Here is a 13912-nt window from a genome sequence, read left to right as displayed (position 1 = left end):
GGGAAAGGGAGGAGGTGCAAAGGGTTCTCCGGAAGCCCCCTCCTACTTCTGGGAGCATCCTGGACTTTGGGACAGGTCTGCATGTGGTGTGGAAATGGCTGAGTGTGTGTTCAGCTGGTCTAGGGAGCTGCAAATGTGCTGAGTCCGTCTATTAAGGAACACTTGGGGTCCAGGGTAATTTGTGGTCTTGAAGGTCTAGTGGAACATCTCCTTCTTCCCAGGTTAGGTCCTGGAGTAACGCTGGAGATCTATGCTATGACTACTGAAGCAAGAGTTTTCTAATCCATTTGTTGCTCTTGCAACATGAGTCATCCTCCTGTCTAGGAGCATTGTGCAGATTACTTCCCCAAGATACCAGCCAATCAACTGGAAAGAGAAGTATGGAGAGGTTCCTGGAGTTCTATATGACAGTACTGGACTTCCCAAGTGTCCTTGGGACCAGCCTGTGCCTGCAAGAGAGTCTTCAAGGGCAAGTGGGCAAGGAAATGCCACAAGGCTGTGCTGAAGGATGTAGTGTAGCAGTGGTGATGATGGCAATGGAAGAGGAAAGTCTGAGTCTCTGAAGGTGACAGGAAACCCAGAGATAATGAGGGAGAAGCAGGGTTAAAAGTAGAAAGAGGAGAGAGAGAGGGGGACTTGGAGGGTCTGCAGCAGGAGTTGGAGGGCAGAGATGCTACCTGTGGTCCTTGGGATATTTGTTGTCTGCCCAATGTAGACAAGCAGGCCCGAGGAAGGCAAGGGGACGCTGCCCAGAGCAGTGTCTGTCACAGGGACAGGATACCTGGGCATGGCTCCCTGCCCACAGCACCACAAAACCCAACCTGCCCTATAAATTAGGCAGCTCCTTCCCTTTGCACAAGAGACTCTGTGTGTGTTCACAGCCCAGGAGGACAGAAATCACCACACACCCATCCATGAATAAATCCACGTGCCATACAGACGTGCAGAGGCTCCCAGGGGATGACCAGAACCCTGGGCTCCTTGCTGTCCCCCAGCCTGTCCTGGCTCGGCTCCCTTCACATGGCAGTGGTTGGGAAGTCAGACTCCAGTGCCTCCAGAAGCCATCCTGACCTGTATAAACTGGGTTCAGTGCAGAGGCCATGGCAGGGCAAGGCTCTGGGGAATCCACCGGTCCTGGTGCTCTGTAGATAATCTGGTGAAGGCAGTTCAATGAACTTGAGGGGCTGGGGTTGAGGTCATGAAACATTAAGCAGACTGTTAGGGGACCCTGGCAGCAGACTGGGTGATTTGGAGATTAGGAGATACTGGTGGTGTTAAATCAGTTCATCGGAGTTGCGTTTCCCACAGTCCCAGATGTAGCACATCAGACCTCTCTGTGGTGCAAACAAAACCTCTCTCTGGCTTGTTTATCCAGAAGAGGGTCATGTCTTGCGTCCTGCAAAGTCTCCAGTGATGTGGGAGCATCATGACCTTTTTGGGGACTGTCTCACCATGTCCTTGTCTTGGCTTCCATAGCTGCTCAAACAGCACCAGCCCCTCAGAGAGATTAGATTTTGTTTCTTTTGTGAAGCTGGGAAGACTCAGCCATTCTTGACCTTATATTAAACTGAAGAGACTAATTGGATCCCACACACCCTATCTCACGGCACGAGCGCAAGACTGACACAACTGTGCATTTTCTAGGCTTTCATCTAGTTATAAATATCCAACATAACAGGGCTTCCATTGCTTTCTCCAGGAGATTATCCCTGCAGCCGAACCAATCTGATAAGCAAGTATGCAAAGCTATTTATAGCTTTTCAACTGGAAGACAGATCCATGCCTTTTCTTTGTAGATGGTTCTTCACTTGATTAACACACATATCAGTGTCCTCCTTTTTTGGACACCTTTTACTGTGCAGACTGCGGTAAAATGCTATATTGCAGGGGCTGAGCCAGGTCCTTTTCAGGAGGAATTATGGTGCTTCTGATGAAGTCTTCTCTGGTATCTTGGCACTGATGTGCCAGCTCCTCAGTCATCGCAGGCATTTGTCATCCCTGGTATTTTACCTAGCTGCCCACTGTTTCCTCCCCAACATTTTGCCATGCTGTTATCCACTTCTGTGGGGTACGCTGAGCTGGGAACTGAGCTCAGTCTCCCACTTGGCCACCCGTTGCTTTCGCTAAAGACATCTGCTACCCCTGCATCACAGATTTGCTTTAGTTGGAAGGAGCCGGGGAGTGATGCTGCTCTGCAGAGGATCTGCCCTGCCATAACGCACGCAGAGCTTGGATTATGAAAGTGCCAGTCTCTCTCCACTGATGATGGAGAGAATTTAGCAAGATTACAGGACCAAATACATGCAATTTAGGAAACATTACGTGAAGACTGTTTTACTCTGTCCCTGTGTGGTATGAAGGTACCTGAGATGACAATATATTGACAATATATTCTGAATTGCATCCTTCAGCCCACAGAACGGGGGCAAATGTTTAATTTGTTTTATCCCCGTTATTTAAAGTGGGGACCCCATGCCATTTTTAATGCATGCCATTACAACCTCACACTGAATATGTAATTAACAATCATCTCATGAGCTTTCGCAATGCACTTAGTGCGGTAGTATCTGTACTTCACAGATGTTAATGAGTTTATCCTCATGGCTCCCCTTCCAGGAAAGAAATTCCACCATAGGTGGGGAATGAAATAGAAAATCATAATCGGCATTTCTGAGCTGTCTGCTAGCTTTGGGTGACCCCCTGGATGAGCTGGCAGCTCCTCAGTCTGCTCTTTTTGGAAGGTGAGAGCCACTGTAGGATCCCTGAGCTCTGAAGCACTTCTCCTGCTGCTCTTGGACGGTGAAGCCGAAGCTGCATCGGCTGCCTCTGGGCAGCTGCTGACGTATGAGGCGCCAGCACCGCGGCTTTGGGACTTTGTGGCAGAGCTGGATGTAAAACCCTCTCGCCTGGTTCATAGGCTTTTCTGACAAGACCAGCCTCTTTTTTCACGGTCTCCTACCTCCTCTGTATACCTCAGCACAGCTTGACCGACTGAATTGAGATACTATTTCCAGGCTTTGACTGCTGGACTTAATAAAACCCTTTCAGTCCAGATTTTGCTTTGTTTCAAGAAAGATTGCTAGGTTGATGCATTGTAAAGCCAGGAGCAGCTTGTCTAACCCCTGCATGACACAGACCATAAAATTTCACCCTGTGATTCGTGTGTCTCCCCATGGCTGAGCAGGAGCGCTCCTTTGGGAAGATCCCATTTTGATAGCAGATTGCAAATGGTGGCAAATGTGTGAGACCCCTGGTGAGCCCTTCCCGTGGTAGATTCTCTCCACCCTCAGTTTCACAGGCCTACACTTCAATTCTGCTTGATCTGCTCTACCTCCCATTTCTTTCCATCGAACCTTACGATAGTAGAAGACTCCTCACTTCACGCGTCCTTGTAGATCACATGCGAGCAAGTCAACACTTAAAGTTCTCTTTGATACACTCAGAAACTGAGTCAAGTCCCTCACTGTGAGCAGAGCCAAGGCAAGACATTTTGGCAGCTGGGTTTCTCTTCCTTTCCTCCCACCTTTTCTTCGGCTCCTCCCAGCCATTGCCATCTGCTCCTGACGCCGCCACAGACCCGCAGCCCCATTTCTGGGCAGAAGCAACATCTGGCACATCTTGGCTGGATGTGCTGCTTTTTGGCAACCCTTGCAAAGGCAGCCTAGGGAGATTTTTTTCCCTCTTGTTCCCCTTGGCTGCACTTTTGATTATAGTTCAAATCTTCTATTCTTTCATACAATTTTTCTTCTCTGTGTGATCACCAATTTGCCAACAACCTCTTAGTGGTGTCGATGTGCCCTGACGACAGCTCGCAGCTCTCCAGCAGCGCTCAGTAGCATTCACAGCAGCACCAGGTACAGGGATAATGTCACTGCAAGTGTTTGTCTTCACAGTCTCCTGACAGCCACGTGTGCCCATTGAGTGCAAACAGAGTTGCTTGTGGAGCCCTGCAATATCACAGCACCTTGACAAGCCGAGTGGATTCCTGAGGATTCCCAAGCCAATGGTCCCTTCTCACTGCTCATGGTGATGAGGTGGATTTGCAGCTCTGAGCAGCCACTATCTCCTGGCTTCTGCTTAGTGTCAGTCCCATCACGATCTACTTCTTGAGGCATTCAAAACCCACCTGGACGTGTTCCTGTGTGACCTGGTCTAGGTGATACTCCTCTGGCAGGGGTTGGACTGGATGAGCTTTCGAGGTCCCTTCCGACTCCTAATACTCTGTGATTCTGTGAGTCTGTGTGATTCTTAAGGTTCCCACTGCTATTGTTGTTCAGCTCCTTCCAGCCAGCAGATGGGACAAAAAAAAATCACTTTCTGTCTCCTCTTCTGTCAAAGTGAAGTCTCTAGATCTTAAAACCTTTTCTCTTTTTTTTGGCATTATCTTTAAATATCCCTTTTGTCTTGCAGAAAGTGTTCCAGGCACATGTTCAGTCTGCAGATTATTTTTATTTTTTTTAAATGTACCCTGCAGCATTTTTGCTTTGTTGCAGAGTGCTGAGGAATGAGTGCTTTTGACTGGACTCCCGTCTGGGATGCGGGAGTCGAGCTCGCTCTGTGCCATTGCTAGTCCAATGCCGGTGAGCCCAGACAGGATGTCTGGTACACAGACCTCTGCTGATACTGAAAGGTCTCACACCTTGTGGCAGAAAACTGAGGGTATGGCGTAAGTTAGGATAAATGTTGACTATTGACATCAGGGCTGGAATTACTCATTGTAATTACTAGTAGTTTTCAAGTCCTTCTCTTGTTTAGGATACACATACTCTCTGTGACCATCTTCGGCATTTTGTCTACTACAGATTATGTCTGGGTTTCTCAACGATCTTCAGCTCTGCAGGCATCTACATTTCTTCATAAGAAATAATGAGCTTCTCTACTTGCTTCACTTAATGATGGTTCACCCCCAGAGACAGCTCCTGATTTTCCTAATCACTGCTGAAGAGAGATGTGAGAAAAGATTCTTATCACGAGAGACAACATCCGACAGATTGCAAATGGTCGTGGATTACACCATCTTGGTTTCAACACGCCATTTCTCTCTGAGCTGTAATTTCAAACTTGTTCTCACCTGATTTCTTCTTTTCCACATTTTCCAGCACCTGTGACTGGGTAAAGTCTCTCTTACGAAAGGGCCGTTGAGGTCAGAGCAGTCGTGGCGTGCCATGTCAACCAGGTCACCTTCTTTAATTGTACTGAGGATCCCAGGGTAAACAGGGTACAGCTGGTTTTTCCTTCCCCAGACTGAGTAGCAAGTACATTGCTACTAGCTACCAAGAATGCCTTTAATCCTCTCAAGACCTTCTAAGAAGGATGCTGCTTGCTTCAGAGGTTGTCCAAAATAGCTTTAATAATTTATTTGACAGTGCCTTCCGTGTCTCACAGGATTATGTGGTAGTGCACATGTAAGATTGTCCTCAAGTTCTCCAAAGATCCTTGGCAGATCCTAGACACCTCTTGAGAAGTTATTTGAAGGAACCAAATTTCCCTGTTGGATTCTGATGACTTTTTTTCACCCTTTCTGTCCCCAAACTGTGGCTACAGCTTATGAAAAATCTAGGCAGGACAGTAATTCTTAGTCAATGCCCAAGAGACAAAAAGCTTCATATTTCAGTAGAGAAGTGCCTTTGGTTGTAGAGTATATAGGTCCCTGTGGCTATATGTGTGATTCCAGCATTCAAGATTGGCTTTTCTAAGTTTTCTGCTATTCCTTGCTATCCTGGCCTGGGCTGTGACATCTTCCATTCCCTCTTGCTGTCTGTGGCAAGACGATGGAAATTAGTGAATGTCGTCTCCCTCCTTCTATGTCCTTCACATTTTTCCTGCTCTGAACCTACAGGATGGATAAAATCCTGTCATTTTTCTTACTCTTCTTCCTTTCTTCCATTTAGAAGCCCTAACCAACACAATCCTCTCTCTGTGCTACCATGAGTGCACGTCTCAGGGAGGTGACCCTGCTCTCAATTTGCTGGGCAAATCTGCAGAGACAACAGGCTTGGAGAATATACTGACAGCTAGCCCAAAACTCCCCTTGCTTTTTGGAAGCACTCCTCCCTGTTCACTTGGTCAACTCCGTGGCAAACCTTGAGATTTTCCTTACAGGAACCAACTGCAAACTTGTGGAAGTATATATTTGTTAATCTAAGAAGTGTAAATGAGCTTATGCAGGGAAGATTACTTCTACCATCCCAGGGAAAGGAGGATTTCTCAGTCTCCCAGACCTCCAATTATTCATGGGTTCAACTCAGGTTTGCCAAACTGTGTTACAGGAAGAAACTTTCAGACTTAGAGCTGGAACTGGAACAAGAGGGTGGCTCCCTTCCTCATTTGTACCATGTTGCTCTCCAGAGATGACATTTCCTCAGAATGAGGACTCAGACTCTTCATTTATGTCTTCTAGAGCATTTTAAAGTATGTCTTTGAATGGGTCCTAAGACCTGGTGTCCTGCCTTTGGACAGGTGTTGTGGAGCATTTGCAGATGGTCCATGTGATATCCATGAGGAAGAGCCAGCAGCTGAGTTATGAGCATTTCTGTTGATGAACCTGCTAACCACAGCCAGCACCCCGTGTGTTTTGTTAGCAAGGGTGCCAAAATAGGCAAGTTCCCTCCTCTCTGCCTTGGTTTCCTCATCCCTGTCCCTGTGCCATGTGCTCTGTTGTGCCAGCACAGCTGTTTGTCTGGCTGCACGGTGAACTGGATGGGGGAGCTGCTCAGGCTGAAGTTCTGCTGGATCATTTCCTTTTTTTGCCAGATTACTCTTCAGTCAGAGCAATTTTCCTAACCTGACTACTCTGTGGCTCCACAAAGAGCTGAACTTGCAGAAAGCAAAGGTTTTGCAGAGGGGCAGTGAGCAGCCAGATGAGGTCGGCGTTCGGGTTTAAAATACGTCTAAACTAGAAAAAGCAACCAAGTGTAAAAGCGGTAGACAACCAGGATCCCTCAGCGGTCCCAGACTATTTGTTGTTTTCAAAGACCTGCTTCCTTAGAAAGCTCCTTTTGAAGTAATTTGACATGCCATTTTCAGCTCCTCTGTGATCTAACTCCGTTATTTCGCCTTTATCTGCCTCTGAATGCTCCTGAATGTCTCTATAAAACTTCCTGCTTGGCAATGCCTCTTCCCATGTACAGGCACCTGCATTAGTGTGGGATTTAAACTTAATGCTAGAGAAGCTTATGAAGTCTCCTATCTGAGCTTCTTGAGGACTTCACACTACATTTTCTTTCTCATAAAAATAGCATGTGTCTGAGCTTGAAGGATCGGTCAGGTGTAGATCCCTCAGGTGGAAAATCTCTCTCATAGGCATGAGACAGAGGATAAGGGATTCATTCCCATCCCCAGTGAAATCAATGTGAGCTTTGCTATTGAGACAGGTCAAATGTCAGTGTCAGTTGTTCGCTCTTCCCTGGGATTTTATCCTTTGTGCTCTCACTATCAATGAATCTCTCTTCCTGTCTCCTTTCCACAAGCTCTCATCCATCCTGATTTGAAGTCACCTCCATTAAGTGGTTGTAACGCTAGCTCTTTGCTTTACTTGCCGAGAGGACACTCCATAAATCTAACATTAGTCATGGCATCTGGCGAGAGATACCAAGGATAGGCTGCTTTGACTCAGAGGTTATCTGACTGTATCAGCCCCTGCGTTTGCCTTTCCTTTCAGAAAGCAGAGGTTCCCCTGCAGGAACCAGGGCTCATTTCACATGAGCTGATGCAGCCACACAGTCTGCTCAGGGCCGGTGCCGACACAGCAGCAGTGCAGAGAAAGCACTGATATGGTGTTCAGCTGCTCCTTCCCTGGGCAGCGTCCTTGGACCTAGGCTCCCTTTCTTACACCTCAGCCCTCTGTCCACCCTGAGCAGGACAAGCTTTCAACAAGCAGAAATGGGGGAAGCTCGTGGTGGGCCTTGGAGGTGCTTAGATTTGCGTTCAAGACTCCTTACTCCAGAATAAGACTGGTGCTAGCAGGTTTGACTTATTTAACTTTTAAAATCATTTAGGGTAAACCAGCAAAAAAGCTGTGAGTCAGGAATAAATCAGCTTGGATGGCCCGTGTGTGAAAAGATGCGTGCCTCCGTTTTAGTCAATCTGTGGTCATGTACTTATTCAGATATAAAAGGTAAAATGTTCCTTCATGAATGGCCATAAATCCTCTGCACAAGAAACACTGGATGAGTCCAGGGAAGGGATGCAGGAGAGAAAAGCAGGATGCTGGAGTACCCGGGCACCAGTTCATAAACCCAGCAAATCTCCGTCAGTTATATGTCTGTGTCGGTTTTAAAACGACCTTGCTTGGAAGCGAAAAAACAAGGAGGCAGTGAGAGAAAGGAGGAGAGGGTTAGGATATGATCTTTGTTCAGGGATGTGTCAGAACAGCGTGTTGTGTTGTTTTATAGCTGCTGAGGAAAAGGAAGATGGAGTAGGGAATGTAAAATGACAGAGTGTGAGTAGATGTGATATTTGCCTGATCTATTTTGCTGGTAATTAGTACAATGCCAATTAGACATCAGTAATCCTTTTTTAATATTTTTTTCCTTCTTCAGCTGTATAAGTTATTGCTTGAAAATATGCCAGCTAAAACCAAGATATTAAACTTTGAGGAATATGGAGATCTCTGCTCCTTGAGGATCTCTAGATGAAATTACCCAGACAACAGGGATCTTGACAAAAGCAAGACTTATTACATCTAGAAAGAAAATGAATTAAAAGCAAAAGAAATTGTGTATTCTGCGTCTAGCGTCTTGCTGCTTATTAGCCACACAGGAAGGGGCACCCACAGAGCTGCAGATAAATCAGTGAGAGAGGGCAAATCTCTTGCCTTTCCTGAAAACAATGCTGCTGAAACGGGATTGTTCACCCTCTCAGTTTCCCTCAGCAGCCGGATCCTGAGCCCTTCCCATGTTCAGGCTTTTCCCCCACTGCAGGTAAACCCTGCTGCCCACACACATTTTATTTTTCATTCCCCAAGCCCTGTTTTCTTTCTTTGTAACCCACATCATAAGACACGGCACGCCTTGTTTTGCCTTTTTGTCCCTCAGGACATAAACCTCCTTATGATGACGAACGGCTTCCTTAGAGGGGTCAATTGCTGATCCTAACCCTCTCAAATCACAGATCTCTTTGAGCTCTCTACCTGTCCAGTCCTGGGCTGCTCTTTCAAACAGGTACACCGCTGCTTTGCTCAATGCTATACACATATTTTCTATTGCCGTGGACTGTGCATAACGAGCAGACCTGCTATTACCATTTTCTCCCTGTTGAAAAATAATCTGTAAAAATTATGCCCTCGGACTGATTCTGGAAGTTTTCATACATCTCTGTTGGACCGTGAAATCAAAATCTCCTCGTGATCATCCTGCTGTTCCCTTGTGCTATGCTTTGGGGGGGACAGAGCTGGCAAATCCACTTTGCCGATCTGCCTCTAGTGCAAGGTGATGATGTATCCCCGCTGTCCTGCCAGGGTGTTAGGCAGCAGGTTTAATCCTCGCTCATTCCTTAAATCGTGTGTTATTCATCCTGCGCCTTTAGGACCGCCTCTGGCAGGTCTCCCTCGAGTGGTGCAAGCTTTATTGCATCTAACCTCCAGCAGTCTGTAAACTGGTGCACCCAGGGGCAGCTGGAGGTTGATATTCCCTATCGGAAGTGATTACCCTTCTTTTTCACCACTCTCCCACAGGAGTGCCTTTCTGCCATCCCAACAACAAACATAAAGCAGAGCAGTATTCATCAGGATCTGTTGGTTTTTTTTCCCTGGATCTTCCCAAACAAACTAAGTCCTGTTCCTAAAACCTTCCATTTGCACCAGCTCACTGACCTCCTCCTGTCTGCTCAGAGCTGCACCTTTAGCAAGCCACATTGACGTTAATAGCTCCTATTTTTACATGAGGTGGGTGACTTCTCCCCAGCTGTGGCCATCAGGGCTGCAAATCCTTCCAATGCCTCAGTGGGGAATCACGCCAGCAAGATGGCAAGTAGTTAAATTCAGAAATGCTAACCACCTGAGTTGATTTCTTGGCAGGTATTTTGGCTGCACCACAGGAGGATTTGACCAGTGCATATGCTGCTCCTGTCATGTGCCAGCCACAAAATAGCTCCCCATTTAGCTTCCACTGCAGATTTGCATCCGCTGAGACTGTGGGTGCTTGAGGCATCAGTAATGTGCATTTTCAGCTGGGTTTATGGCATCTCTTCACTGTAGAGAAATGAGCTGGGTAGTTTGGAGGTTCAGGCCCTCTTATGTGGGCTGCTTTTGATCTTCAAGCAATCAGCAGTCAGACACCCTCATTTAGTGTCGGATCATTCCTCTGAGTTTCCATTACCATACCCCTGGTCTGTTGCTCACAAAACTGCTGTATGTTGGATTTCGCGTGCATTTGGTTTTCTGTGGCTGGCTGTGGTACCTGGGTCTTTGTGCGCATCCTCCACCAGCGGCTGGACATTTCCTCCTCAGGGCAGCCCAAGAGCATCAGCCCTGGATTTGGTGCCCATTCCCTGATTCATCAAATATCCACTGCAAATTCTGGCAAAGATCTGGCCTCTTCCTCCTCGGTGGCTGCATTATGGTTCAGGCAACCAGCACGTTTCTACAGTCAGAACAGACTGTGAAAGAGCTGGAATGACAAGCAAATGTGCTCACTTTACTCTTAAGCAGCCCAGGAAATATCTCTGGAAAGAAAACAAAGTGTATGCATGCAAATCCATACTGTCATTTCCTCTCTCAGTTTCCGTGGGGTTTGGCTTGACTCTCTTCCAAGGGCTCTTCCTTCTCCCCTGCTCTGCTTCTCTCCGAGTGGTCTTGGTTTTCTTTGTTTCCAGATCCCCTTGCTGAGGCGAGCCCTTTTCATAAAGTTGTGATTTCTTTTGTCACTTAAACACCTCTGTGACTTCAAAGGCCATGAACAGCGCTCTGCTGTGTGGCTACTGGCCCCCCTGCAAGAATAATTTCCCCCGATTCATTGTCCTGCCAGTGAAAGATTATTAAATTGTTGATGGAGCTTAACAATGGTTTTGTTCAAAGGCAGACACGCGTATGCCAGTTCTTTTCTCCTTGACACAAGAGCTTTAATACAAGCGTACAATGCAAGGCAGCCACCAAGAAGCAAACACAGGGAGCGCTCATAAAACCAGACCAGTATTCCCAAGTCCCTGTGCACATGAACTGGTGCACCTTGTGATGTGCTCCTGGGCTGTGCATGTGGCTACCCCCTTGCTCCCATTCAACATGAGCTTGTAGGTGAGGTGAGAAAACAGATCTTGTTGAAAATTAATTTAGAAAAACATTTAAATATCATATGTTAATTTTTGCTCATATGATGAGGACACTAGGAGAACTGAGGACCTAGCAGGTGAGCTGTGGTGGGAGAGGACCATCCTTTCTAGGAGCAGCAGAAGGGATTGGCAAAGGGCTGAAACCATTGCTCTGTTCCTCCCGCTCGGAGCGTGCCAAGCACACGCATACATCTCCCAGCCCGGCTGTGCCTTCAGAGCAGCTTTGGGAACCTGCAACAAAGATCATTATATAGACTGCGCAGCCTCAGGCTGCTTGACATTTTGTATTACACAGACTTATTTTCGATTGCTTATCACTTCAGCAGATTTCCAACACTAAAGCTTAAATTTTCCATGCTGGGTTTCCCTCAGGTTGATTTCTTTTTCTTTTTTCCTTAAGTTTTAGCAGAGGTGTTCCAGCTGTTTTTCGAGAACAAGACATGCTGTCTCAACCCTGCTAACAAACTGGTTATAAGAATTTCTTTTCAAGACCCATTAGCTTAACCATGCTTGGGAAGAGAGGCATGGAATTCGTCACAGAAGCTGCCAGCATCAGCTGGGGGTTGTTTGCCCTAAAATGCCTGAGTCTTTCATTGAACGTAAGCCAGGAGACATCCCTGTGTAGCTGTGCCCACACACTGTTGCGTGGCCTTCAAACAACAGCATTTCTCAGGTCTTAGGCATCCTTGCCCTCCCACAGATACCTGGTGCAGGAGCTTGCTGCAGTTGCTGTTGCTTGGTGGCCATCTCCCCTGTTTCTTGATGGCCATCCCTTCTGTTGCTTGGCGGCCATCTCCCCTGTTTCTTGATGGCCGTTCCTCCTGTTGCTTGATGGCCATCATCACTCCTGTTTGATGGCCATCCCTCCTGGACATGCCCCTTCCTCAGTAACTCTGGGGGTCCCCAGTTTTTTTGGGGGTGCTAAGTGCTGCATGGCCTGGGTTGTCCCTTTCCTATGGGAGGATGGACTTTGGCTTGCTGTGCCGCTGTGACACACATGTGCTCTGGTGTCAGGGTGCCTCTGAGGGTGCCTTGCTGATAGAGCTGCTTTGGGGCAGGTTGGGGGATCCAGTGCCCTGTTCCAGCTAGGGGATGGAGCTACTATGCAGTGCCTTGGGTTGGAGGCAGCTTTCTTGACTGACACCATAGAGGTCCACCTAGAGCCGAGAGGACTTTGTGTCCCCCCTGACAGCTGGCAGATTGTCACTGGAGCTGGGGCTTGGTCCCCAGGCTGTCAGCACAAAGGGACGCTTTCTTTATCCTTTCTCACTTTTACTGTCCTTCCTGGGGCGTGTTTCCTGCCCTTCTTCTGCTTCTTCCTTGGCGAACTGGCAGAGGCTGCCTCAAGCTCCAGTGCCCTCCCTGATTAGCTGCTGCCAGGAAGGGAAGCACGGCTGCAGCTTTAATTAAATGATAAGGGCAGAGCCCCGGAAGTGGGGAGATAAGTGCAGCGGTGTCTGCCACCACACTTGCCCAGGCTCTTTCTAATTAGCTTGGAGAAGCTCTAGAGAGGAAGATTAACCCTTGGAGGGAGGCTGGCTGGGCTGCAGTAGGTGGAGGGTGCTGAGGCCAGCCCCAGGGATGTGGGGCTAGACAAGACCTCTCTGTGCTCCCCCCTGAGCCCTGTGCCCGAACCGAGGAGCTGGGTAGGAAGGGATTAGACCCCTGCTCAGACACAAAGTAAAGCTCAATGATCACTCAGGTTCCGTCATTAAGAAGCATTTGCTGCTATGCCTGGCTGCTGCAGGGTGACCTGGCGGCACCTGGGTTGCTCCGCTTGCCTCTGCTGCCGCCTCAAGGCTTTCAGTGTAAGGGGATAAGCGTGCCCAGCCTCTGGAGCAGTGGCAGGAGGGGAGGGGACCAACCTTCTGCCGGAGCACCGTTCTAGTCCACTTGAGAAGCCACAATGAAAGGAAATGGCCTCAAGTTGCGCCAGGGGTGGGTTAGATTGGATATAAGGAAAAAATTCTTCACTGAAAGGGTTATCAGGCACTGGAAGGGGTTTCCCAGGGAAGTGGTGGAGTCACCATCCCTGGAGGAATTTAAAAGATGGATGGGTGAGGTGCTTAGAGACATGGTTTAGTAGTTGGACAGGTTATGGTTGGACTCGTTAATCTTAAAGGTCTTTTCCAACCAAATGATTCTGTGATTCTGTGTGTCTCAGTGATACTCTGAGAGGAGGGGAGGGAGATGGAGTCAGAGGAGGTATGTCAGCAACCCAGAATATGGACCGAGAGCTCCCCAGGACCTGGTGCCACAAGGGCCATAACCCCAGATTTCCTGTCGTGGAGCAGATGCTGGCTGGAGAATGCATCTCACCAGAGGGCTGGGCAAGGGCACCTCAGCTGTAGGCATCCTGCAGCTGGGTCAGCAGGTAGCCAGAGCTCTCACTGGCATGAGTGGCACTGTTTCTGGCCCTGGTGGCATGGTCACTCCCCTCTCATGGGCTGCCAGCACACCAGGACCTGGAGCATGCCAGGAGGCTGTAGGCCATGCATCCGTGTGTCTGGAGAGCCCCTGGCTGGCTATGGGGACAGGTCAGCCCCAGAAACCCAGGCTGGGACTCCCACTGTGAGGGTCTGGGAGGTGAGGAGGCATCGGCAAAGGCGAGGTGGGAATGTGGAAGGAGCAATTGTGTCGGTATTTG

The 13912-nt window shown here is 48.2% G+C and overlaps 1 protein-coding gene across 1 annotated transcript in view; it reads left to right on the top strand.

Annotated features, from left to right (window-relative positions):
• Positions 1-13912, top strand: part of PCDH1 (protocadherin 1) — a 45880-nt gene that overhangs the window by 23572 nt on the left and 8396 nt on the right. The window lies entirely within an intron of this gene.

Source organism: Mesitornis unicolor, unplaced genomic scaffold, assembly GCF_000695765.1.
Source record: "Mesitornis unicolor isolate BGI_N332 unplaced genomic scaffold, ASM69576v1 scaffold5960, whole genome shotgun sequence".
Taxonomy (NCBI): domain Eukaryota; kingdom Metazoa; phylum Chordata; class Aves; order Mesitornithiformes; family Mesitornithidae; genus Mesitornis; species Mesitornis unicolor.
This window is presented reverse-complemented; position numbering and strand designations above follow the sequence as displayed.